The sequence below is a fragment of the Balaenoptera physalus genome (assembly GCF_965194825.1).
Source record: "Balaenoptera physalus genome assembly, chromosome: 16".
In the NCBI taxonomy this organism is placed as follows: domain Eukaryota; kingdom Metazoa; phylum Chordata; class Mammalia; order Artiodactyla; family Balaenopteridae; genus Balaenoptera; species Balaenoptera physalus.
The window spans coordinates 38,674,147-38,701,964 of record NC_138898.1 but is presented as its reverse complement, the minus strand read 5'-3'; the positions used below and the strand labels follow the sequence as shown (position 1 = coordinate 38,701,964).

At 38.3% G+C, this 27,818-nt stretch overlaps 1 protein-coding gene and 2 long non-coding RNA genes across 5 annotated transcripts in view; 2 read left to right on the top strand and 1 right to left on the bottom strand.

Moving 5' to 3' along the window:
- The window catches only part of LOC309644516, a 578,167-nt gene that overhangs the window by 166,851 nt on the left and 383,498 nt on the right, over window positions 1–27,818 (top strand). The gene's annotated exons all lie outside the window — the stretch shown is intronic.
- The window catches only part of PAK5 (p21 (RAC1) activated kinase 5), a 319,504-nt gene that overhangs the window by 127,601 nt on the left and 164,085 nt on the right, over window positions 1–27,818 (top strand). For all 3 annotated transcript variants that reach the window (XM_082428216.1, XM_082428217.1, XM_082428218.1), the window contains one exon: window positions 16,992–17,140. The gene's annotated coding sequence lies outside the window, so the exon portion shown is untranslated. The remainder of the gene's footprint in view (window positions 1–16,991; window positions 17,141–27,818) is intronic.
- On the bottom strand, window positions 10–16,995 carry LOC309644513. Its single transcript, XR_014254470.1, has 2 exons — window positions 15,800–16,995; window positions 10–5,763 (listed from the first exon to the last, which is right to left on the bottom strand). It is a non-coding gene; the product is annotated as an uncharacterized lncRNA (long non-coding RNA).

The window sequence follows — 27,818 nt, the reverse complement described above, 5'->3', positions numbered from 1 at the left end:
ATATATACATTTTAATTGACTTCTTAAATATAAACTTCTGAGCAATTATACTGGGGAAAAGTAACCAGTGGCCTAGTAAACAAGATCCATAAACCTGAAGATCCATGACTTTAGAAGGTGTGCCTGTGAATACAAAATTAGGTAGGAATGTGAATATTTAGAATGAGGTAATAATTCATAGCAAAGTATTCAATATGAAGTTAACAAGCTAACAATGCAAACATCACACAATCAGAAAAGCAGTATATTTTTACTAGTAGATTACCACCCCACCTTTCTAATATCTTGACCCCTACACATTTTGGTGCAAAATGCTTTCAGTATCTCTTTACTGTTAAATATAAAAATTATTTTGAAACATCCTTCTGTAGAGAAAATAGAAACATAATACAGCTTTCCCTTTAAGATGTCTGATTGAAATTTATTTTTACTGACATCTAGAAAAGTTGATTTGGGCATCACATGTTGTTATCAGTAGTGGCATGTAAACTTTATTAGAATTATCAAATTTTGGAACACCTCTACCACATTTCTTAAATGTGTGAGTCCTAAGATTTCAGTGCATTTGAAGTTTGCTTGTACAATGACTAATCTTAATACTCTTTAAATTGATGAACCACATTATCAGTGACTTGTCATTGTCTTCCTTATTTGACTGTGATGAATTGTATGTTATCTTCATAATCTTCTTTTGTGTCAAAGAATGGAAATATTTCCTTGTGTTCATATGATCCACTCGTTTTTATCAATTGAATTATCAAACAAGAGCTAATCCTTTACTGCTATTCACCATTTTCCTCCTAATGCATGCTTTGGATGTGGTCTGAAAATTATTTTGGTACAAAAGGTTTCTTCAATGTCAGAATAATTTCTGTTGATTTAATCAAATGTTTGTTTCCTATTCAATTTTTAAAAGTTTTTCTGCCATTCTTAAATAGAGATGATATAAAAGGTACCTTTCTCATATGATCGAAGCAAAGAGGTTTAATTTCTCACTTGTTTTAATGGTACCTTCAAAACACCTTACCATATGCTGTTTAAATGGTATGTTCAAACTATATCAACTTTCTATACAAACGTTTTATGAATCTTTGAAAATACATTTCTGCATACTTAATGTGTTGTTACGCCCATGTGTTAAGGTTTAAGAAGCTTTATAATAGGCAGACTTTCGCCATGCACATATACCAAGAGCTGCAGGCACACTTATATTGTAATATGCTTTCAGGTCCTGCATCTTTGTACTATGATGCTGGGTCAGTCAGTACGTGGAGGTGTTGGAGATTTCCTGGATGCCCTTGCTGTACTTGGGACGACTAGAAAAAACTGAACTGTAATGGAAATTGATTGCAAAACACATAAATATATCCCACTATTACAAACCAAAAGCATTTCCAACTCAAGTTCCCCCTTAGCTAGAGCCCCCAAATAGCTATAGCCACCCCAACTCCATGCAGCATATAGAGAAGTGCAATGTAGGAAGTTGGAACACAAAGAGGCAGCTCTCGTAACCAGTAGCTGTTAAAATATCTTACTTTTGCATAATTTGCAAAAATATATGATCATGTGAACATATTGCTAGGGTCCTTCCCAGGGCCTTGATGTCCATGAACAAGTGAGTGGCCTTGAACCTTTAGTTTTATTGGCTTCATGATACATTTATCTCTGTTCCTTATCTTGCAGGGAAGTATCAGAAGCAAAGACAGTGAAGACATTGTTGATGAACTAGTGGTGATGAGTGAGTGTTGGCAATTCCAAGAAATCCTGAAATTCCCTTAAATCTTACACTTGAGAGAAGTTTCTCAAATATGACAATAATCTTTAAAAATAGAATTCTCTAGTACCAAAAACTTTAATAAACTTTCTTAAAGTATACATTAAAATTTTTTTTTTTTTTTCCACAGTCAGCCTGGCTGGGCTTTCCTTGAAATGATCTAAGAGGGAGCCTGGGTTTTGTGGTTCATTCATTTATTTATAATTCAGTTTCTGTTATGAATTTCTTACTACCAGGACCATGCTGTTTGTCTCCTTGTGTCACTCTTCTGCATCAGCTAGCCTGGACATGTTTTCATGATAATGGCAAAAATGCAAGAAAAATCAAAAGAGCACAAGCACTTGAAAATACAGGGAAGCTGCTGTGTCCCATTGGCTAAATCAAGCCAGGTAACCAAACCTAGAGTCAGAGAGGAAGTGACCTAAAAAGTTATTTGGTGAAAAGCATGGTTACAGTGAAAGATGAGGAATTTGGGCAATTTTTTTCAACCAGTCTATCCTGGTGTCTAAAACTGAACCCTTGATTTTCTTGACCAACATATCAGAAAAACCCAAACGAACTTTTTGGCCAACCCAATACTTGCTATGGTCTGAATGTTGGTCTTCTACGAAAAGCATATGTTGACATTATAACCTCCAAAGATGGTGTTAGTAGGTGGGCCTTTGAGGCGGTGACTAGGTCATGAGGGTGGAGGCCTCATGAATGGAGTTAGTGTACTTATGGGAGAGATCCCACTGAGCTCCCTAGCCCCTCCCACCATATGAGGATGAGGCCTGGAGGAGAGCCTTCACCCAGTTACGCTGTTGCCATCCTGATTTCAGACTTTCAGCCTCCAGAACTGTGAGAAATACATTTCTGTGGCTTACGAGCTACCCAGTCTGTGATATTTTGTTATAGCAGCCCAAAGGGACAAAAGCAACATTTAAATCTGTTCCTCTCCAGCTGTCTCCCAGCTCAATAGGTGGCATCGCTGTCCACCCTACTGCTCAGGCGGAAATACCTTCTCTTGCACCATAGCCAACCCATCAAAGAGTCATCTATACTTTGAAAGTATATCTAGAGTCAGACCACTTTTCACTGTCCTGACCACTGCCACCCTAAGTGTGAGCTGCTATCATCCTTCACCTGTGCTCCCTAACTAGTCTCTTATCTAATATTCTTGCTTTCACTCTTAACCTCCTGCAATGTTTCCACCCCACCTAGGGACAGTTTTAAAGTATAAATCAAAATGTCACCTTCTATTCAAAGCTCTCCAATGGTTCTCCCATCAGATTTATAATAAAATCCAAAATGTTCACCATAGCCTGTTAGACCATCCACAGTCTGGTCACTGACTGCTTGCTCTATCTTATATTTATACCGTCCTTTTGTTATGGACTCCATTATAGCCACATGGGCCTTCAGTGTTGTTCTCTGAACATTCATGACCTTAGGACATTTGCACATGTTGTCTCCGTAGCCTGAAGTACTGTTGACCCCACTGTCTATAATGCTCATTTATTTACTTCATTCAGGTTCCTCCTCAAATGCTACCTCTTAGGAGTCTCTTATTTGATCTCTTTTTCTAGTAACTTTCTGTCACTCTCATTGCTGCCCAACTTTTTCTTTCTTCATAGCACATGTTTCTCCTGGATATTACAGGCTGTGGGTTCAGTTCCAGACCGCTGTGGTAAAGCAAATACCACAATAAAGCAAGTCACAGGAATTTTTTGGTTTCCTAGTACATATAAAAGTTATGTTTATTCAACACTGTAGTCTCTTAAGTGTGCAATAGCATTATGTTTAAAAAAAAAACAATGTACATACCTTAATACCTTAATACTTTGTTGCTAAAAAATGCTATCCATTATCTGGCAACCCAGGGTTGCCAGAAACCTTCAATTTGTAAAAAACGCAGTATCTGTAAAGCATAACAAAGTAAAAGCACAGTAGAAAGAGGTTTGCCTGTATAATGTGCACTTGTTGAATGAAAAAAAAATAACCTAAAGGAAGTCGAATAAGGTTCTAGGAGCATTACAACTAGCATAAAGATATTCCCCAAATAAGTCATGGTATCTGGGAGAACTGACAGCACAGAAAAATCTTACTATTGAAAAAGTAGTGTCTACCATTTCTGGTCATGTAGAATGTAACATTTGTTGTGTTCCTAGTCATACTCCATTTTCTGGAATATATCTCCAAGTGTATATTAGAAATACATAGACAAATATGAGTTGTTTAACAGCAAGCTAAGTGCTCATCAGCTACACTCTTGCTTCCTCCTAACTTTAAACTCAGGCCACAGGGGGTGCTCCGGCATGCTAGGAAAATTTGGAAAACTTGATTGAGCCCAGCTTCTTCAACTGGACCAAAGCAGAAGAGCTCGTGTCATTGTGGGAAGCTTTAAATCAGGATTTTTATCCTTTTGCTGTGCCATGGACTTCTCTGGCCATCTCAGGAAGACCAGGAACCAATTTTTAACATGGTGTTTTGTTTATTTAGTGAGATGAAATTCACAAGACATAAAATGAATCATTTTAAAGTGAACAACTCACTGATGTTTAGTACATTCATAAAGTTGTGCAACTGCCACCTCAATCTAGTTTCAAAACATTTCCACCAATCCAAAATAAAATACTGTAGGCATTAAGCAGTTCTGTTTATTCCCTTGTCCCCCAAGCCCTTGATAACCACCAATCTGTTTTCCCTTTCCATAGGTTTTCCTATTCTAGATATTTCGTATAAATGGAATCATACAATATGTGACCTTTGGTGTCTTGCTTCTTTCATTTAGTATAATGTTTTTGAGGTTCATTCACATTGTAGCATGTATTAGTATTCATTCTCTTTTATGCCTGAATAATATTCCATTGTATGGATATACCACACTTATCCATCCATCTGTTGATGGACATTTAGGTTGTTTCCTTTTTTTTTTTTTTTTTTGCTATTGTGAATAACACTGCTACAAACAATCCTGTACCAATATTTGTTTGAGTACCTATTTTCAGTTCTTTTGGGTATATACTTAGGGGTGGAATTGCTGGGTAACCACAGTGGCAAAATAATGCTTTAAAATGCATAAAATAAAATACCTAGGATTATAAAGGAAGCCAAGTATGCTGACACTGAGTTATCAAAACATTAAATAGGGCTTCCTTGGTGGCACAGTGGTTAAGAATCCACCTGCCAATGCAGGGGATGTGGGTTTGAGCCCTGGTCCGGGAAGATCCCACATGCCACGGAGCAACTAAGCCCGTGCACCACAACTACTGAGCCTGCGCTCTAGAGCCCGTGAACCACAACTGCTGAGCCTGTGTGCCACAACTACTGAAGGCCGCATGCCTAGAGCCCATGCTCCGCAACAAGAGAAGCCACCGCAATGAGAAGCCTGCGCACTGCATCGAAGTGGAGATTAGACAGTCCTCATATTGCAGAGACATCGTCACTAGGTTTTGAGCTGTTATCTTTGTTTTCTGTATTAGATTAAGTAAAATTTTGTATAACTCAGTTAGGAATTAAAATAACTTTTCTAAATCTAATGTTGCATAGTGCTTCAGACTATCTGAAGTTCTTACACATGCATCACCTCATTTAATCCTCTGAAAATTGTGAGTACCTGCTCTTGTCTGAGTCCAAGCTGTCATTACCATGGGTTCAAGACAAAGAGGCCCAGACACAGAATGATTTAGTCAATCAAGTTCAAAAAGCAAGCATGCACCAGTGTGTCTAGAACTTGGGGTATCTAGCAAATAAAAGTTTTAAGTGCTTTTTCTGGTTGGACCAGAAAAGCAACATATCCAAATTTAATTGTTCACTTGGTTTTTCAGCACAAGGAACAGTTACTCCTAAAATAAAAGCCAATACATTACAAGCTGCTCTTCCAGATGAAAAGAGCATTAACATGAGAATATTACCTATAGTTCATAGTTCTGAAAAACTCAGTCCTTCCACTGGCTCAGGGGAAACGTCTCATAGACAGAGGCCAGACATTCAAACAGGATATTTTCCTATAGGAAAAGCTGAGATTGTTTTTTAAAAAATCATTTTATTAATACCTTAAAAGAAAAACAAATTAGTGCTCAATCTATATCTGAGGACATCCAAAGAAAGGAAGTAATTCTTTAGGTTCCCAAGAAGTTTCCCTCGAGAGAGTTCAGTGCAGTTGAACAAGGGCGTAAATAATTACTGCAAACATGCAGTCCCATACGTCACAGTTATCTTGCTTCGAAGGAAAGAAAATCCCTTTTTGAATGGATTACGTTTTCTACTCCTCCCCAAAGTCATTTATTCAAATTTTAGTGTTCCTATTATATTGTTGCTTTCTCCCGTGGAACCAGAACACACTTTATTCCAACAGTTAAGAAGGAGGAAGGGATGCGGGGTTCTGGCTATAAATATTTTATTATAGAGAGAGACAAAGATCACAGAGGGGCAGATGAATAGCAGGAAACAAAATGTGATGATGTTTTCAACTCCTCAGAGGAAGCTTATATTAAACCATCTCTGCCAGCTTGTTTTCTGCTTGGCTTTTACACTGTCAGGCCTGGTAATAAAACCCTTTGTGCACCTAGAGTTTACCTATTAGATGAGGAGCACAGCATCTAGCTGAAAGTATAGAATTATCTCCATTCTAAAGTATATACAAAGAGGGCAGGGATCAATTAGGAGTTTGGGATTAACATGTACACACTCCTATATATAAAATAGACAACCAACAAGGACCTACTGTATAGCACAGAGAACTATATTCATTATTTTGTAATAACCTATAAGGGAAACAAATCTGAAAAATTATATATATATATATATATATATATATATATATATATATTTATATATATAACTGAATCACTTTGCTGCACACCTGAAACTAACACAACATTGCAAATCAACTATACTTCAATTAAAAAATAAAATAAAATTGAAATTTTAAAAGTATACACAAAGAAAAACTTTAAAAATGGCACAGTGGTAAAGACAATATTTTTCAAGAAGGATGATCCATGTTAGTTCCTTGTGGAAAGGTTCTATTCTAGTTTTAAAAAAACAGGTTAAAAAATTGTGCCTTAGGTTTTCTCCATACAGTCCATTTTTTTCCTACTCTTACCTCAATGCCTTGGAATTGTTGGAAGATTTAGCCTGATGGGATTTAGCAGCTTTCATGATTTCATAACCTATTGGAGTTCCTTTGGCCAGAACTCAATATTAATGAGGCCAAAGTCATAGCCTATTCTCATAGAGAAAAAAAAAAGTCCTGTTTTGCTAACATAATAACACAGACCACATATTAAACCTACCATTCACGAATTTGCATTTCTTGTTACTAGGAGAAGTGGATGAAAGGGTGAATGATGCAACAAACATTCTAAGGTTATAGGGCTGCTGGGACCCATTTCATCCTGGTCTAAACCACCTTAAAATGCATCGGCATGAGTACTTTCATCTTTGAATGAGAGGAGAAAAAAATGTGCAGAAAAAGAACTGTTTGTTCTAATATAGCTGATGGTCAATTTTTGTTCTGTTTTACATAAAATAGACTCTTAGAGATTTTGAGTTATATATTATAACACACATACATATCACAGCCATAGACATTCTTGTTTTGATGGTAAGCCAAAATGTGGGTGAACTATAACTTTTTTTTCAAATTACCCACAGGTGACAGGTCAGTATATTTTGGCTTTAAGAGCTAAATTCAATTGTCTACAGTGCTGCTTGTGTTGGTTTTGTACTTAATAAAAACAAGAACTAACATTTTTTTACCATTCACTGTTGGCCAGATACTTTACACAGGCCATTTCCACTTTATCATGAGGACCACTCTAGGTTACAGAAAATAGTGTCCATCTTCACTTTTCAGATGAGTAAATAAATTTGGGGAATAGTGAATTGGCCCAAATCATACAGTTAGTACAAGGTGGAACCATGGCTGTCAATTTCAAAGCCAACCCCTTCCTCTTGAAGGTTAAAAATGGAAATATGAAATTTAATTTACATCTGTACCTCATATTAAGATGCACATTATCATCAGGTTCAGAATCGGATAGCTGTTACCTCAACATTCAGATTGCTTTTTTTAGGTCAATAGTGGCGATATGGCTTTATCAAAGACATATAAATAAAGGTTTCTTAGTGGGTTGTTTAAAGAGAAAGAAATTAGAGAGTTTTAGTGATGATCTAGGCACATATTAAAGTAAGTTAATGACATCTGTTTTTCTTAGTGTTTTGCAGAATAAATAGAAAATGAAAAGTAATGCTAAATTTTACAAAATAAACTCAAAGCAAATATTGGTTAATTATATGGAAAATGTAATATAATGGTACTAATAAAGTATAAAGTAAGATGCATTTCATTCATTTTATTTTTCTGCATCAAGGTATTACTTTTGTAAAATATGTTGAGTTGTCTTATTGTTATGCAGTAGACCCATATGGTTTTATCAGTCTTGAAATCGCATTTCCTGACAAGGTGACTTATCTTCTGATACTCTGAAATATATGAAGAGAATCTCACAAGACTTTAAAAGGAAATTGTGTCTACTTATATTTTAGCTGACTTCTTAAAAACTTTTATTTTTTGGCTGTGTTGGGTCTTCGTTGCTGCGTGCGGGCTTCTCTAGTTGCGGCGAGCGGACACTACTCTTCGTTGCGGTGCATAGGCTTCTCATTGCGGTGGCTTCTCTTGTTGGCGGAGCACGGGCTCTAGACGTGCAGGCTTCAATAGTTGCAGCATGCAGGCTCAGTAGTTGCAGCACGTGGGCCCTAGAGAGCACAGGGCTTCAGTAGTTCCAGTGCATGAGCTCAGTAGTGGTGGTGTGCAGGCTCTAGGGCGCGTGGGCTTCAGTAGTTGTGGCGCATGGGCTTGCTCTGCGGCATGTGGGATCTTCCTGGACTAGAGATTGAACCCGTGTACCCTGCATTAGCAGGTGGATTCTTAACCGCTGTGCCACCAGGGAAGTCCATTTTAGATGATTTTGAACACATAAGAAGTGAGCTTCCAGAGTCATCCTATTTCGTGTTACGTACGCAAAACATTGCCTTCTGCAAATCCTACTGATCCCAACAATGGTAGTTTAAAACATAGGGTGTGCTTTTGCAGAGGTGATTTTACCAACAAATTACTTTCCATGAACTACAACTAAATCAAGGTTAACTTTAAACAGTTTAAAATTTTGAGAAGTAAACTTAATTGGAAAAATTTTGTAGCAGCTTTAAAACATAAATCTGTATTCCTAAGGAAGTCTTTTTTTTTTTCCACACACACACACACGCACACACACACTGTATTTTATTTTTACAAGAGATAAATAGACTGACACCAAGCATTGTAAATGGATGACCACAACAAAAGCAACAATGATTGCAATTACCAAACACGAAACACATTCATAGTATGTCATAATATTGACATTCAGTCCAGTAATCCTCCACTGTAACAGCTCCTTTACTTTGCAGTGAAAATTGCTTTGTATATTTTTTGCCTCTGAGTCATTGTGGGATTTCTTTTTTTTATTCAAACAGAAAGTCAAAAAATTATAATCATCCTCATCAGTTCACTCAGTCCCATGTAATTAATTTTTTTTTCATCTTGATCTTTTGTTAGTACTTTTATAAATTCATCAGTTTTCCATTACAGTTCTGAAAATGCTTATTCATTCAGTTCAGCAGTATAGTTAGTTACCAGAAACCTGTACTTGTCAGAGTCTTTTCCATGAATTCCTTGAAGATGAAACCCTTTTATAGGAACATTTTTGCAAAAGCATCAGAGTACACCCAGGACTGTCTGTAAATGACAAAAGACTTAAAAATGACCACGGTTAAAGATTTGATGGAAGTTCATAATAATGCAATTGACAAGGAAATTTAGTTATTTCTAAGATATACATTTTAAAGTAATAACTAGAATTATGACTTATAACATTATACCAGAGCATATAAGATTTTGAGAAATTTCATGTAATGCCTGAAACATTTATAGTAACATATTTCCATACAAATAACCCAAAGAAAGTTCAACATTAGTTGTTTTTTTTTTTTCTTGGGGGTTTGTTTTTTTATACTGCAGGTTCTTATTAGTCATCAATTTTATACACATCAGTGTATACATGTCAATCCCAATGGCCCAATTCAGCACACCACCATCCCCACCCCACCACGGTTTTCCCCCTTGGTGTCCATACGTTCATTCTCTACATCTGTGTCTCAACTTCTGCCCTGCAAACCAGTTCATCTGTACCATTTTTCTAGGTTCCACATACATGCGTTAATATACGATATTTGTTTTTCTCTTTCTAACTTACTTCACTCTGTATGACAGTCCCTAGGTCCATACACATCTCAACAAATGACTCAATTTCGTTCCTTTTTATGGCTGAGTAATATTCCATTGTATATATGTACCATGACTTCTTTATCCAGTCGTCTGTCAATGGACATTTAGGTTGCTTCCATGACCTGGCTATTATAAATAGTGCTGCAATGAATATTGGGGTGCATGTGTCTTTTTCAACTGTGGTTTTCTCTGGGTATATGCCCAGTAGTGGGATTGCTGGGTCATATGGTAATTCTATTTTTAGTTTTTCAAGGAACCTCCATACTGTTCTCCATAGTGGCTGTATCAATTTACATTCCCACCAGCAGTGCAAGAGGATTCCCTTTTCTCCACACCCTCTCCAGCATTTGTTTGTAGATTTTCTGATGATGCCCATTCTAACTGGTGTGAGATGATACCTCATTGTAGTTTTGATTTGCATTTCTCTAATAATTAGTGATGTTGCGCAGCTTTTCATGTGCTTCTTGGCCATCTATATGTCTTCTTTGGAGAAATGTCTATTTAGGTCTTCTGCCCATTTTTGGATTGGGTTGTTTGTTTCTTTAATATTGAGCTGCATGAGCTGTTTATATATATTGGAGATTAATCCTTTGTCCATTGATTCGTTTGCAAATATTTTCCCCCATTCTGAGGGTTGTCTTTTCGTCTTGTTTATGGTTTCCTTTGCTGTGCAAAAGCTTTGAAGTTTAATTAGTTCCCATTTGTTTATTTTTGTTTTTATTTCCATTACTCTAGGAGGTGGATCAAAAAAGATCTTGCTGTGATTTATGTCAAAGAGTGTTCGCCTATGTTTTCCTCTAAGAGTTTTATAGTGTCTGGTCTTACATTTAGGTCTCTAATCCATTTTGAGTTTATTTTTCTGTATGGTGTTAGGGACTGTTCTAATTTCATTCTTTTACATGTAGCTGCCCATTTTTCCCAGCACCACTTATTGAAGAGACTGTCTTTTTTCCATTGTATGTCCTTGCCTCTTTTGTCATACATTAGTTGACCATAGGTGCGTGGGTTTTTCTCTGGGTTTTCTATCGTGTTCCATTGATCTATGTTTCTGTTTTTGTGCCAGTACCATATTGTCTTGATTACTGTAGCTTTGTAGTATAGTCTGAAGTCAGGGAGTCTGATTCCTCCAGCTCCGTTTTTTCCCCTCAAGACTGCTTTGGCTATTCGGGGTCTTTTGTGTCTCCATACAAATTTTAATATGATTTGTTCTAGTTCCGTAAAAAATGCCATTGGTAATTTGATAGGGATTGCATTGCATCTGTAGATTGCTATGGGCAGTATACTCATTTTCACAATATTGATTCTTCCAACCCAAGAACATAGTATATCTCTCCATCTGTTGGTATCATCTTTAATTTCTTTCATCAGTGTCTTATAGTTTTCTACATACAGGTCTTTTGTCTCCCTAGGTAGGTTTATTCCTACGTATTTTATTCTTTTTGTTGCAAATGGGAGTGTTTCCATAATTTCTCTTTCAGATTTTTCATCATTAGGGTATAGGAATGTAGGAGATTTCTGTGCATTAATTTTGTATCCTGCAACTTTACCCAATTCATTGATTAGCTCTAGTAGTTTTCTGGGGGCATTTTTAGGATGCTCTACGTATAGTACCATGTCATCAGCAGACAGTGACAGTTTTACTTCTTCTTTTCCAATTTGTATTCCTTTTATTTCTTTTTCTTCTCTGATTGCCATGGCTAGGACTTCGAAAACTATGTTGAATAATAATGGTGAGAGTGGACATCCTTGTTTTGTTCCTGGTCTTAGAGAAAATGCTTTTAGTTTTTCACCATTGAGAATGATGTTTGCTGTGGGTTTGTCATATATGGCCTTTACTATGTTGAGGTAGGTTCCCTCTATTCCCACTTTCTGGAGAGTTTTTATCATAAATGGGTGTTGAATTTTGTCCAAAGCTTTTTCTGCATCTATTGAGATTATCATATGGTTTTTATGTTTCAATTTGTTAATATGGTTTATCACATGGATTGATTTGCATATATTGAAGAATCCTTGCATCCCTGGGATAAATCCCACTTGATCATGGTGTATGATCCTTTTAATGTGTTGGATTCTGTTTGCTAGTATTTTGTTTGAGGATTTTTGCATCTATATTCATCAGTGATATTGGTCTGTAATTTTCTTTTTTTGTGCTATCTTTGTCTGTTTTGTTTTCTGGGTGATGTTGGCCTCATAGAATGAGTTTGGGAGTGTTCCTTCCTCCACAATTTTTTGGAAGAGTTTGAGAATGATGGTGTTAGCTCTTCTCTAAATGTTTGATGGAATTCACCTGTGAAGCCATCTGGTCCTGGACTTTTGTTTGTTGGAAGATTTTTAATCACAGTTTCAATTTCATTACTTGTGATTGTTCTGTTCATATTTTTTATTTCTTCCTGGTTTAGTCTTGGAAGGTTATACCTTTCTAAGAATTTGTCCATTTCTTCCAGGTTGTCCATTTTATTGGCATACAGTTGCTTGTAGTAGTCTCTTAGGATGCTTTGTATTTCTGTGGTGTCTGTTGTAACTTCTCCTTTTTCATTTCTAATTTCATTCATTGAGCCCTCTCCCTCTTTTTCTTGATGAGTCTGGCTAATAGTTTATCAATTTTGTTGATCTTCTAAAAGAACCAGCTTTTAGTTTTATTGATCTTTGCTATTGTTTTCTTTGTTTCTATTTCATTTATTTCTACATTGATCTTTATGATTTCTTTCCTTCTGCTAACTTTGGAATTTGTTTGTTCTTCTTTCTCTAGTTCCTTTAGGTGTAAGGTTAGATTGTTTACTTGAGATTTTTCTTGTTTCTTAAGGTAGGCTTTTATAGCTATAAACTTCCCTCTTAGAACTGCTTTTGCTGCATCCCATAGGTTTTGGATCATCGTGTTTTCATTGTCATTTGTCTCTAGGTATTTCTTGATTTCTTCTGTGATTTCTTCAGTGATCTCTTGGTTATTTAGTAACGTATTGTTTAGCCTCCATGTGTTTGTGTTTTTACGTTTTTTTCTCCTGTAATTCATTTCTAATCTCATAGCGCTGTGGTCAGAAAAGATGCTTGATATGATTTCAATTTTCTTAAATTTACTGAGGCTTGATTTGTGACCCAGGATTTGATTTATCCTGGAGAATGTTCCATGTGCACTTGAGAAGAAAGTGTAATCTGCCGTTGTTGGATGGAATGTCCTATAAATATCAATTAAATCTATCTGTTCTATTGTGTCCTTTAAAGCTTCTGTGTCTTTATTTATTTTCATTTTGGATAATCTGTCCATTGGTGTAAGTGAGATGTTAAAGTCCCTCATTATTATTGTGTTACTGTCGATTTCCTCTTTTATAGCTGTTAGCAGTTGCCTTATGTATTGAGGTGCTCCTATGTTGGGTGCATATATATTTATAACTGTTATATCTTCTTCTTGGATTGATCCCTTGATCACTATGTAGTGTCCTTCCTTGTCTCTTGTAACATTTTTATTTTAAAGTCTATTTTATCTGATATGAGTACAGCTACTCCAGCATTCTTTTGATTTCCATTTGCATGGAATATCTTTTTCCATCCCCTCACTTTCAGTCTCTATGTGTCCCTAGGTCTGTAGTGGGTCTCTTATAGACAGCATATATATGGGTCTTGTTTTTGTATCCATTCAGCAAGCCTGTGCCCTTTGGTTGGAGCATTTAATCCATTCACGTTTAAGTTAATTATCAATATGTATGTTCCTATGACCATTTTCTTAATTGTTTTGGGTTTGTTTTTGTAGGTCCTTTTCTTCTCTTGTGTCTCCCACTTAGAGAAGTTCCTTTAGCATTTGTTGTAGAGCTGATTTGGTGGTGCTGAATTCTCTTAGCTTTTGCTTGTCTGTAAAGCTTTATTTTCTCCATCGAATCTGAATGAGATCCTTTCTGGGTAGAGTAATCTTGGTTGTAGGTTCTTCCCTTTCATCACTTTAAGTATATCATGCCACTTCCTTCTGGCTTGTAGATTTTCTGCTGAGAAATCAGCTGTTAACCCTATGGGAGTTCCCCTGTATGTTATTTGTCATTTTTCCCTTGCTGCTTTCAATAATTTTTCTTTGTCTTTAATTTTTGCCAGTTTGATTACTATGTGTCTCGGTGTGTTTCTCCTTGGGTTTATCCTGTATGGGACTCTCTGCGCTTCCTGGACTTGGGTGGCTATTTCCTTTCCCATGTTAGGGAAATTTTCGAGTATAATCTCTTCAGATATTTTCTCTGGTCCTTTCTCTCTCTCTTCTCCTTCTGGGACCCCTATAATATGAATGTTGTTGCATTTAATATTGTCCCAGAGGTCTCTTAAGCTGTCTTCATTTATTTTCTTTCTTTTTCTTTATTCTGTTCTGCAGCAGTGAATTCCACCATTCTGTCTTCCAGGTCATTTATCCGTTCTTCTGCCTCAGTTATTCTGCTATTGATTCCTTTTAGTGTAGTTTTCATTTCAGTTGTTGTATTGTTCATCTCTATTTGTTTGTTCTTTAATTCTTCTAGTTCTTTTTAAACATTTCTTTCATCTTCTCGATCTTTGCCTCCATTCTTATTCTTAGGTCCTGGATCATCTTCACTATCATTATTCTGAATTCTTTTTCTGGAAAGTTGCCTATCTCCACTTCATTCATTTGTTTTTCTGGGGTTTTATCTTGTTCCTTCATCTGGTACATTGCCCTCTGCCTTTTCGTCTTGTCTATCTTTCTGTGAATGTGGTTTTTGTTCCACAGGCTGCAGGATTGTAGTTCTTCTTGCTTCTGCTCTCTGCCCTCTGTTGGATGAGGCTATCTAAGAGGCTTGATGGTAGGGACTAGTGCTGGGTAGAGCTGACTGTTGCTTTGGTGGGCAGAGCTCAGTAAAACTTTAATCCACTTAACTGTTGTTGGGTGGGGCTTGGTTCCCTCCCTGTTGGTTGTTTGGCCTCAGGCAACCCAACACTGGAGCCTACCTGGGTTCTTTGGTGGGGTAATGACAGACTCTGGGAGGGCTCACGCCAAGGAGTACTTCCCAGAACTTCTGCTGCCAGTGTCCTTGTCCACATGGTGAGCCACAGGCCCCCCTCCCCCGCCTCTGCAGGAGACCCTCCAACACTAGCAGATAGGTCTGGTTCAGTTTCCCCTGGGATCACTGCTCCTTCCCCTGGGTCCCGATATGCACACTACTTTGTGTGTGCCCTCCAAGAGTGGAGTCTCTGTTTCCCCCAGTCCTGTCGAAGTCCTGCAATCAGTTCCCACTAGGCTTCAAGGTCTGATTCTCTAGGAATTCCTCCTCCCATTGCCGGACCCCCAGTTTGAGAAGCTTGACATGGGGCTCAGAACCTTCACTCCGGTGGGTAGACTTCTGTGGTATAAGTGTTCGCCAGTCTGTGAGTCACCCACCCATCAGTTATGGGATTTGATTTTACTGTGATTGCACCCCTCCTACCGTCTCATTGTGGCTTCTCCTTTGTCTTTGGATGTGGGGTATCTATTTTGGTGAGTTCCAGTGTCTTCCTGTCTATGATTGTCCAGCAACTAGTTGTGATTATGGTGTTCTCGCAAGAGGGAGTGAGAGCACGTCCTTCTACTCTGCCATCTTGGTTCCTCTCCTCCTAAGGAAGTCTTAAACGTCTTTCAAGTGCATTAGAAAGTAGATACTTAACGTATGATACCTTCATTGTTTATGTCACAGAGTACTGGCATTTTTCAGAAAATATAAGTCTCTACAGTGTGTACATTGTGTACTTACAGTTAACTGATGAGTATAATGAAATAAATGCAGGTATTTCTTCTTATAATCCCAGGAGAAAAATGGAACCATCTTCTGGGAGAAGTTTGGGTTGTGCCATCATGGATAAGGTAGACTACTAATCTATAAATATCTTCAAGGAAATTTTCTTTGGACTTGTCTGAACATGGGATGAACAGTGAGTAATGTTGGGCAGAAGAAAAGAACTAGGCTCTGGAATTTGTCCTTTTCAAAGGATAGGAGAGAATAACTGCTTTCATTTCCTGGATCTTTCATGAAGCATATGAAATCTGTATTAGTCCCTTTCTACCCTGTCAGTAGTATTTATTTTTTACTCATTTAAAAGGCAGTGCATATGATTCAGCAGTGTGTATTGAGTCTGTCCTCCTTATTCATCGATTTTGTATTTGCAAGCTCACCTTCTTATGCTTTTTGTATTTCTGTGCTTTTTGTTGGTGATTTTGCTGTTGGAAATGGCTCCCCAGCATAGTACTGAAGTACTGCCTAGTGTTCTTAAGTGTAAGAAGGCTGGGATATACCTTACGGAGAAAATACGTCTTGGGTAAGCTTCGTTCAGGCATGAGTTACAGTGCTCTTGGCTGTGGGTTGAATGTTAACAAATGAACAATGTATATTAAATGAGGTGTCTTTAAATGGAAACACACATAGAACCATACAATAAGGTTGTGTATTGGTTGATTGGTGCAAGTATTGGGGCCAGAAACTAGCAGAAACCTAATCCTGTATTTCCTCTTGGAACAATGGTTCAGCATCACTAATTTAGTGTTGGTGGCAACTATATAGAACATAACTACTACAAATAATGAGAATCAACTGTATTAAACCTGTTTAATAACTAGTTAGTGGATGAGGCCCTAGAGATTCACAGGCCATAGGCACAGTTCCTGTCCCCAGAGGGCTCACCATCGATGGGAGAGATGGACTCACAGTGGAATGAGTAGAGAAAGTACTGTGACAGATGCAGGCAGTGCTAAGGGGAACTTGACATTGCCTGGAGGTGTCCAGGTAATAGCATGCAGATCAGTAGCTGCATGTCCGAGAAAAGGGTTGAAACAGTAAAGAAAAGACGTACAGCATGGAGAGACGTGAAGTAAATGAGGTTTTATGTTTATTTTTAAACAGAGCATAAGTTGGTGGGGTTCTGACTCATGTTGGTATCATGTTGTTGCAGAAATACACTGTGGCGAAATGCTTACACCTCTTGCCAAAATGAACACTGAGGAAAAATGAAGAACAGTGAAGAACGCCAACGAAAAGTTACAGACCAGAAATAGCCACACTCCTCTGGAGTCTGATTCATCCACAGCCATCATAAAAAAGGTTGGGGAATAAATTACGTTATGGTTTTTTCCCTTTAAATTTTTATTTTAACTGATACAATGGTGAGAAGACAAAAAAGTACCTTTTTATTCAACATATACTTATTGGGTGATTTCTACATGCTTGCACATTGTTCTAGGCAATTAGGGATACGACAGTGAACAAAAAAGGCAGGGGTATGGCTTTGAAGGAGCTGACATTCTAGTGGGAGAAGGTAAATAAGTAGAGTCGGCCCTCTGTATTCTCGGCTTCTGCATCCTCATTGAATCCTTGGATGGGGAACCCAAGATACAGAGGGCCAACTTTACTGTGCCGTTTTATATAAGGGACTTGAGCATCCACGGATTCTGGTATCCACAGGGGTCCTGGAACTAATCACCCCCAGATACCAAGGGATGATTGTAAATCAATGCAAAGGAAACTGGCAGCCATTTATAATGTTTATAAACATGATAAACAGGTTAATGAGGTAGAGAATGAATAAAGGGCTACTTCTGTTTGAATATCAGAGCAGACCACTCAGAGAATTTTGAGTTGAATGATGGAAAAGAGCCAGCATGGTAAAAGTTTGAAGATAGGACCTTGCATGTGCTGTGAACCAGGATCCAGACAGATACGTTCAAGGCTTGGTTGGAAAGGAGGCCTTTATTGCTTTGAGAGGGTATTTGGAGAAGCATGATGTAGAGAAGAAGTTGGAGAGACTTTAGACATGGAAAAGTATCTTGATTGTACTCCAACGAAGGTAGAAGCCATTGGAGAGATATTAAAGAAGTGAATTTATATTATATTTTTAAAAGGACATCCTGCTTTATTTAGCTAAGGGGTAGGGGGCTCAGTAATAGTGGAAAACAGGGTGCCGTCACCTAGGCGAGAGATGATGATGAGTTGGCTTAGGGACCTGGCATGGGGGATAGATGGATTTAAAATAGATTTTGGATCTCCTTCAACCAGATGAAACTAGATAATCATCAATGCTCTTTATGAATCCCCAAACATAATTCTAATTGTCATATGTAAGGTATGCTCTCATTTGTGTTTTAATGTACCGTAGTCAACTGGTAATTTTTTTGCTGTTTCAAAGAACAACTTATGATGTATATATTTGTGGCTTCTGAAACTGAGAGGGGGTTGATGTCACACTGTGAAAAGACATAAAATTCTGCCCTGAAATCTCATGATCAAGGCAGGTTATCTTGCAACACTTTGAGACTTGAGCCTCCCAGACGTTTTTGCAACAACTCTCTTCCTTGCTACATGGTTCCTGACTTCTGAGAACAGTGTTACATGAGCCACACAGAGAGGTAGCTCATGTGAAGGGTACCCTTCTGGATGAGAAATGAGTTTTTAAAGGACTAGTAGCTTAGGTTAGTCAAGCATAACTTGAAGACTAAAACTTTCATACTGGATTATTCCTAGGTGGAACATTAAAGGAAAAATGAAAATACTACTTGAAATTGGTGCTTTAAAAAGACAAGAATATGTAAGGGATTAATTTCCAAAATATACAAACAGCTCCTACAGTTCAATATCAAAAGAACAAACAACCCAATCAAAAAAATGGGCAGAAGACCTAAACAGACATTTCTGCGAAGAAGACATACAGATGGCCAACAGGCACATGAAAATATGCTCAACATCGTTAATTATTAGAGAAATGCAAATCAAAAACAATAAGGTACCACCTCATACCAGTCAGAATGGCCATCATCAAAAAGTCTACAAATAGTAAATGCTGGAGAGGGTGTGGAGAAAAGGGAACCCTCTTACACTGCTGGCAGGAATGTAAATTGATACAGCTACTATGGAAAACAATATGGAGGTTCCTTAAAAAACTAAAAATAGAACTACCATATGACCCTGAAATTCCACTCCTGGGCATATATCCGGAGAAAACCATAATTCAAAAAGATACATGCAACCCAATGTTCATTGCAGTACTATTTACAATAACCAAGACATGGAAGCAACCTAAATGTCCATCGACAGATTAATGGGTAAAGAAGATATATATACAATGGATATTACTCAACCATAAAAGAAAGAAATAATTCCATTTGCAGCAACATGGATGGACCTAGAGATTATCACACTAAGTGAAGTAAGTCAGACAGAGAAAGGCAAATATCATATGATATCACTTATATATGGAATCTAAAAAAATAATAGAAGTGAACTTATTTACAAAATAGAAACAGACTCACAGACAGAAAGCAAACTTATGGTTACCAAAGGGGGAAGGAGGGGGAGAGGGATAAATTAGGAGTTTGGGATTAACACATACATACTACTATATATAAAACAGATAAACAACAAGGACCTACTGTATAACACAGGCAACTATATTCAATATCTTGTAATAACCTATAATGGAAAAGAATCTGAAAAAGAATATATATATAATATACACACACATATATGCATGTATGTATAACTGAATCATTTTGCTGTACATGTGAAACATTGTAAATCAACTATACTTCAATTAAAAAAAAAAGATAGGAATATGTGGATTCAAGCAATGTTTGCCAGAGAAACTAATGCTCCCCGCAGACGGGGCTTCATGTGTTGGAGTGTGTGACCATTGAGCAAAGCTCACAGGGGGTTGGTGGGAGGAAAATGAATTATGCGGTTACCTTGGCAGGTGAGTCCAAGATTTCAAGCCCACAACCACTGTTGGAGCATGGACCGACCTTGCGTCTGTGTTTGGAAGGGTTTTCATGAAATGGAAACCCAGCCGAACAGCGCTTTAAGAGCTCAGCAAAGTACTGAGCCCAGCTTTCCAAGAATCATAACTTTTGGAAACGGTTCTAAATTTGTGTGCTATAGACCCTTCCTTCCTTCACTCCAAACCCCTATCAAAAGGCTTTAGTTGTCAGAAAAGAGCCTCAGTCAGCAGTTATATAGTGTCAGATAATTGTAAAGCCTCTTGAGATGCCACAAAGTATACACATAAAGGCAAAGAATAGGGTCCAGCAGGAGAAAGCAAGCTCAGCAAACATCTGAGAGGACTGAGACTTCCAGGTACAGCCCCCACTCCATCACACAGGGTGTACTTTGTCTTCTGATCATGAACCACCAAGATACATGTGTCTCAGAGGAGCCACGGCTCAAACTCACTGAGGGGTATTTTATATTCCACAACTCAGGTAGCCAAAAGCAGACTTTGCAAACAGGTAAACAGGTGCAAACCATCAATCTGTACAGTTTCAAGAAACAGTATAGACAAGCTGGTACAGGATGCCTGGGGCGGGTTTTGACTTTTAACAACACATTATAAATCACTAGCTAATGCATTTCACCTCTGTCTTGGCCAAGAATCAATACCATGGTTTCAGGTGCCCTTCAAGATGAGCACAGAGTTACCCAGATTAACTACAAGTTAACTCTGTCCTCATATACTCAGAGAATTGAGCCATGATGAAAACATCCAAGAAGACTAAAGATGGCACACCAAATTCTGTGCTTGGTTTTGTCATCACTGGGCTGGATACAACTCTTTGATTAGCTGGAGAGATCATTAAAAGGCTAGGCTTTCAATTGGAAGTCAGAATTCCTGGAAGAAGTGGTTAGATTCTGAAGCAATAAGGGTAAAATAAAACTAAGAGTAATATTGTTTTAAGTTGATTTCCCTAGAATCAGATGGTGATTCTAAATTTGGATACTGGTGTGTATTCGGGGGTGATGCTAGTATACCTTTGTAGGGGAGTAGGGATGTGAGATGGGGAAGAGAAGAAAGAAAAGGTGCTTTATCACTGCTGTTACCAAGGCACACAATCTCACTAGGCAATTCTGGGATACAGTATAGAACATACCTTGGATTTATCCTAACCAAGGGCAAGAAAATCGGGATACGTAGCCACCTTCTTCCATCTGCCGTGGTTGAGGGCTGCTCCTCTGGGTAGGAGTGAGGGGTGTTAACTCCCTGGCATTTGTGGCCTGCAATGTATGTGGACCAAGGAAGCCCTCAGGCAAAGAGTTCCAGGTGTTTCCATTGGAAGCCACCATCAGATCAGCATGCATAGAAATGATGATGCCAAGGGGTTATAGATGGAGCATCTACAGTTTCTCCTGCAAGACGTGACAACAGTGATGATGATCATGATCCTATTAACAGACCATAGATCATATTAATTAATCATATTTGCTGAGTAACTCTAAGCCATGTACTATATAGTAAATGCTTTATGAACATTTTATCATTTAATTATTTGTTGAACACTCACTCTGTGCCAGGTTGGGGGCAGAGGGAATATATATCTTATCACCACAGTCCTGCAGCATATACATTATTCTAGCCTTCAGTTTATACATGGGCAGATAAAGTTGAGTGAGGTTAACCAAAATCTCTGGAGTAACACATATAGGAAACAGAGTTGGGATTCAAATTCTGGTTTGTCTGCCTCCAAAACAATCCCTTGACCATCATTATAATCCTTAATTAATTAATTAATCATTGGTGTTTTTCTGACACGCATTTATTGAAAAGTTGGCAGGTGCTATTAGGTTTGGGGATACAGAATAAAAATTGCTCCTGTTTTCAAAGAGCTGGAACATTTGTGGAAGAGAAACACAAGAAACTATGTAGTGATATAAGGGGCTTTGATGGAAGTATGTTGCAGCTATTAAATAGGATCAAGAAAGAATATACGATGTTGCCACATAACAAATAACTCCATAACTTAGTAGCTTAAGACGATAAGCAGTATTATTGCTCACAAGTCTATGGTTGACTTGAGGACTTCTGATCTGGGCTAGGTTTGGCTGATCTCAGCTAGATTTGCTCACTTGTCTGCAGTTAGCTAACTGGTTGGCTAGGGGTTGGATAGTCTGAGATGGCTTCACTCGCATTTCTGGTAATTGATTGGAAGGAGCTGGGGTAACTCAGCTCTCCAGCAGGCTAGCCCAGGCTCAGTCATGTGGGCTGAGGAAGGTTTAAGAGAATGAATGAAAGTGTGCAAGGTTTCTTGAGGCCTAGGCTCAAGAACTTCTGCCTCATTATATAGACCAAAGCAAATCACAAAGCCAGCACAAATTTAAGGGGTGTGGAAATAGATCCCACCTCTTGGCGAGAAGAGCTTCTAAGTCACATACAGGAAGGGAGATTGCAATTTACCAAGAGCAGAAACATCTAGATTGAAACATACAAGGTGAGTAGGTGTTCCTCAGCCAAAATAAAGAAGGAAGCAAATTTAAGACAAGGACTGTAGTATGTGCTTAAAGACACAAAAAAAGATATCCCATGATGCTGTCAGGTAATTTGGAAGTGAAGGCATACAGGGGTGAGGGCAAGAGAAGGGCCAAGAATTGCACACAGAAGGGAGCAAGATTAAAGACTAGAAATACGTAAAATGTACCAGAATTCAGGAAGACGAAAGTTAACTTGCAGGCAGAATAATAGGATTTGTATTTATTTCAAAGAGAGAGAGGGAGGGAGGAAGGAATAAAGGAAGGAAATACTTTGGTGATTGGAGAAAAAGGTGAGGTTCAGAGTGGGCCTGAATGTAAGAAAATTTCAGTGTAAAACTGTGTTTGTGGCTTCAGGGAGGTAATGCAGTGATGCAGATTACGTGATAGAATCTCCTCCTGTGATGCACCTTCTGTAAGCATCTTCTTCCTAAGCAAAATGAGTGAGTTTTAGTGGAAACTAATAAAGGATTTTTGGATTATGGTCCCAAACTGAAATTCCAAGGCTCTAGACTCTCCCAGGGTCAAGTTTCTGGGGCAGGTTAGGAACATATTTACAGAGAGATATGTGCATGTGTGTTTCGCTGGGATGTGTGTGTGAAATGGTAATTTTCAGTTCATGGATTTCTTCACTCTGAGACTAAATGGTATAAATTAAACAGCAGCCCGATTCTGCAGTTTTCCCTAAGCTTTTATTGTTCTCCTGGACCTATGTTTTTTGTTTGTTTGTTTGTTTTGTTTTTTGTTTTTTTAAAAGATAAATTTTTTTTTAATTTTTATTTATTTATTTATTTAATTTATGGCTGTGTTGGGTCTTCGTTTCTGTGCGAGAGCTTTCTTTAGTTGTGGCAAGCGGGGACCACTCTTCATCGCGGTGCGCGGGCCTCTCGCTGTCGCGGAGCACAGGCTCCAGACGCGCAGGCTCAGTAATTGTGGCTCATGGGCCTAGCTGCTCTGCGGCATGTGGGATCTTCCTAGACCAGGGCTCGAACCCGTGTCCCCTGCATTGGCAGGCAGATTCTCAACCACTGCGCCACCAGGGAAGTCCTGGACCTGTGTTTTAAGTGTAGTTTTAAGTGTAGTGCTCGCCCAAGTGACCAGGTGCAGCCAATTCTAAGTGAGGCTTAACAGGCTCACATTAGCATCCCCAGCTCCTTGGAGGCAGAATGGGAACTTGACTGCAGAAATACATGCTGGCAAGACCCATGAATGGAGAGTCTGGGGCCAAAATGCCCACCCACCCTCATTGGCTTGGGAAATGTATTACATTCATTCTTCTTTCCCAGACACTATTGTTAATCCATTGTTCTCTATTTCTAAAAAAGTGAGATAAAGATGGATTTTTTAAAAAAGAGGTAAAATAAGCAGAAAATAACATAGCCAAAAGGGAAATAAATAACACCATTAAAGCTGACAACAAAGATACAAAATCCAGTGAACACTCTCTGGGGATGTAATAACTGATTAATTTATATTTCTTTGGGGAGAAGGGAGCCTCCCATTCCATTTCCTCATCTCCCCTCCAGAGGTAACCACTATCCTAAATTTGTCTACCATTCACCATTTTCTTGCTTAAGAAGAAATTAGACCAAACATGAATATATCTCTATGAAATATATTTTTGCTTCCTTTTGAGCTTTATAATAGTCTCATAGTCATATAGTCTACAGATTTGCTCAGTTTATCTAAAGGTTGTTTCTAAGATTCATTCATATTGTTACATGTAGCTGTAGTTCATTTTCACAGCTAAAAAATATTACATTGTGTGAATATGTTACAATTTATTCTCTCGTAGATTGACACTGCTATTACTTCCATTTTCTGCTATTATGAAAATAATATTATGATCAGTTTTATATATCTCCTGGTGCTTGTGCAAGAGCTGTTTAGGGTTACATACATAGAAATAGGTTGCTAGGATGTAAGATATACTGGTGACCCATCATCCCAGTTTGCCTGGAACTGCGGAGTTTCCTAAGATTCAGGCTTTCCAGCGTTAAAACCAGGATTGGCATGATTGGCCGCCTTAAATATGTATGTGTTTAACTTTATGGCATGATACTAAACTCTTTCCCAAAGAGATGGTAGCAATTTACAATCTTGACCAGCACAGCAGTAAATGAGAATTCCCCTGGAGACCCAATCTCCCCATGCTTGGTTTTCTCAAGATCTTAATTTTTGACACTCAGTTGAGTGGCAAATTGTGTCTACCATGATTTGAGTTCCCTGTTTACTAATGAGCTTCAGATCTTTTCATGTTTTGCTCTCCGTTTGTGTTTTCTCTTCTATGAAATGTCTCCCACATCTTTTTCCTGTTGGTTGTTTTGTCAGCCACACTTTAGGCACCTCTGCGTATTCTCTTGGTTTTACCACCACCTGGAACAGGGTTTGTCACAGTAGCATTAATGATGTTTTGGGCTGAATAATTCTTGTTGGTGGGGGACTGTCCTGTGCATTGTAGTATGTTTAAAGTTATCCTTGGTCTCTACTCGTGAGATGCCAATAGGTTCTCCCATTTGTGACGACAACAAAAATGTCTCTAGACATAAAATATCTCTAGTCAAATGTCACCCTGGGGGACAAAACTGTACCTGGCTGAAAAGCACTGACCTATATCCTTAGTAGCTTGCTCCTGGGGGAGAGAGAAGTAGCAAGGCAGATAAATTCCCTCTCCATGTGTCTCTCTGGTGGCCTATTCCATGGCGTATGTCCCTGTACAGCATGTTTAGAGGTTTCCCATGTCCCTTAGCAGATGCATTTGCTGAGCTCCTGACTGTGTTTCTTCATGGTTTATGGTAATGTGGTGGCCAGGACAGTAACATAGGACTTTCTCTTACTTCGTATCCTTCCCTGCCTCATTTCTTTTCTCCTTTCTCTCCTATCTTGGGATTGCATATTCTGATTAAGGTATTAGTGCTTGTCCCTAGGAAACTGAACTAAAACAAGTGGTTGTAGAAAGGATACCCTGTGGATAGGATTTGGGAATTGGATCACTAACCCGTCTGAAAGCAACAGGGACCACATTTTTGTGTAGTAATTGGAGTGAAAATTAACCCTGGTATACAGCAGCATCACGATTATTTAAGCGTTCACCTGTAGTAAATTGAGATAAGACTTAGGTAGTGGTCAAGTGTTGAGATATCTAATAGCTACAACATGCGATGATAATTATACAGATTGTGGAATAAGGTGACTACTTTTTACCTGCCAAAAAAAAAGTTAGGCTGACGGTAGTTAATTGCCAACTTGCCAACTTAAGACACATACTGAAGCCAGAGGGCATCTATGGCAGCTTTCAAGGAGGCTTATCTTTGGCCATTGTGATGAAATTCAGACCCAGGATCTGACTATTAAGTCAGCAGAGCTGTAAAGGAGACTAAATAGACAGCTTTGTAAAGTCTCCTATTTCACACTCAGGGCCCTGACGAGGATTCTGAGACCTGGGATGAGTTCATTTGGGTGGATGAGCTTGAGAACCTTGAACTCCTGAATTTCCCTAAACCATTTTGTAAGACAGGAGCAGTCCATTCTCCCTTGACGGAGAAGAACAACCTTTCCCACCAAACGGCTATACAGGGACATCCCCTGAAGCCTCCTAAGATGATTCTCATTCTTCTTAAGATCTTTCTCTGCCACTCCTCATTGCCTCCAAGCTGCTAACTAGAGTATAGTCTCAACAGAGAAGTACCAGCCTTTCTACAGGAAGAAGTAGCATACCCACTGAGAAATTGAAGTATCTAACTGATATGCACTCTCAGAACCAAGGAAACCCACATGAAAGCAAACTTTGAGTGTATGTTGGGGAGGGTGAAACCCACATGGAGCTGGAACAGGGAGGGTTTATTGATATAGGGGCACTCACTAACTCAAGATTCAGTCTTTTGTCAAGGACTCTTGAAGCTGGTCCTAATGGCTTTCTACAATGGTTCTTTGAAGGCTGTTTGCTCTGAGGGCAAATGAGGAGAAAAGTCCACAACTTCTTTGACCCTGTCTTTTTTTTCCCCTCACATTTTATTTTATTTTAAAATTTTAATTTAATTTTTAATTTATATTGTAGTATAGTTGATTTACAATGTTGTGTTAGTTTCAGGTATACAGCAAAGTGATTTAGGTATACATATACGTATATTCATTCTTTTTCCATATAAGCTATTACAGAATATTGAGTAGAGTTCCCTGTGCTCTACAGTAGGTCCTTGTTGATTATTTATTTTATATATAGTAGCGAGTATATGTTAATCCCAAACTCCTAATTTTTCCCTCCCTCCCCCCAACCTTTCCCCTTTGGTAACCATAAGTTTGATTTCTAAGTCTGTGAGTCTGTTTCTGTTTGTAAATAAGTTCATTTGTGTAATTTTTTTAGATTCCACTCATAAGTGATATCATATGATATTTGTCTTTCTCTGTCTTACTTCACTTAGTATGATAATCTCTAGGTCCATCCATGTTGCTGCAAATGGCATTATTTCTTTTATGGCTGAGTAATATTCCATTGTATTAATATATATGTACCACATCTTCTTTATCCATTCCTCTGTCGATGGACATTTAGGTTGCTTCCATGTCTTGGCTATTGTAAATAGTGCTGCAGTGAACATTGTGGTGCACGTATCTTTTTGAATTATGGTTTTCTTCGGATATATGCCCAGGAGTGGGATTGCAGGATCATATGGTAGTTTGACCCTGTCTTCATAAAGAGTCAGATAGCTTAGGGAAGGGGGAAGTTAGAATGGATATAAAGATGGTTTTAGGTACCATCTGAGAACCTGTCACTTGACTATGTTTCTTACTGACTGAGAGAGCCCAGAGGATACTCCCTTTACAAAGACAATAAGTATTCTCTGCAGAAGGGTGCTGGCATCTTCCAGAAGCTCTCTGGAGGTTGTCATCTAAGCCTGGCTTCTAGGTTGATGTGCTGGGAAGCTGTCTAGGAGTTGAGCTTCCTAATATCACTGGGATGATGGATGATGGGACCCAGAATAACAGAGTGTGTGTAGCAGCACTTACTGTAAGTGGCAAGGTGGACTTAACTACCATCCTGGGCAGCAAAATTAAAGTTCTAGGGTGCCTTGAACTACAGGGATATGACAGTGGCTAAGAGAGCCTGGAAATCTTTGGGACAGAATAATTGGACAGCTGACTGGGATACTGCACAATTTGGAAAATCAGAAAAAAGTTCAAGAAAATATGACCCATGGAATATCATGGTCCCTTACCAAGTTTCCACCTCTAATTCAGTTCACAGATGGCAAAGAAATTATGACAGTCAACTAACTCACGCTCATCCTTGTTCCATTTTTAATTGTTTTCACATTTTATACATAGCTATTTTGTATTTATCCACTGATTCTAAAATATGAAGTACAAGGGTGCTGGAAGCCAGCTTGTTCTTTTGTCAACTGTTATTTTTGGTGATATTTCTCCTTGTGTGGTTAAGTAACAGTTGATTATCAATGTTCACATATAAGAATCCTCTGGGCCTAAATCAGGGATG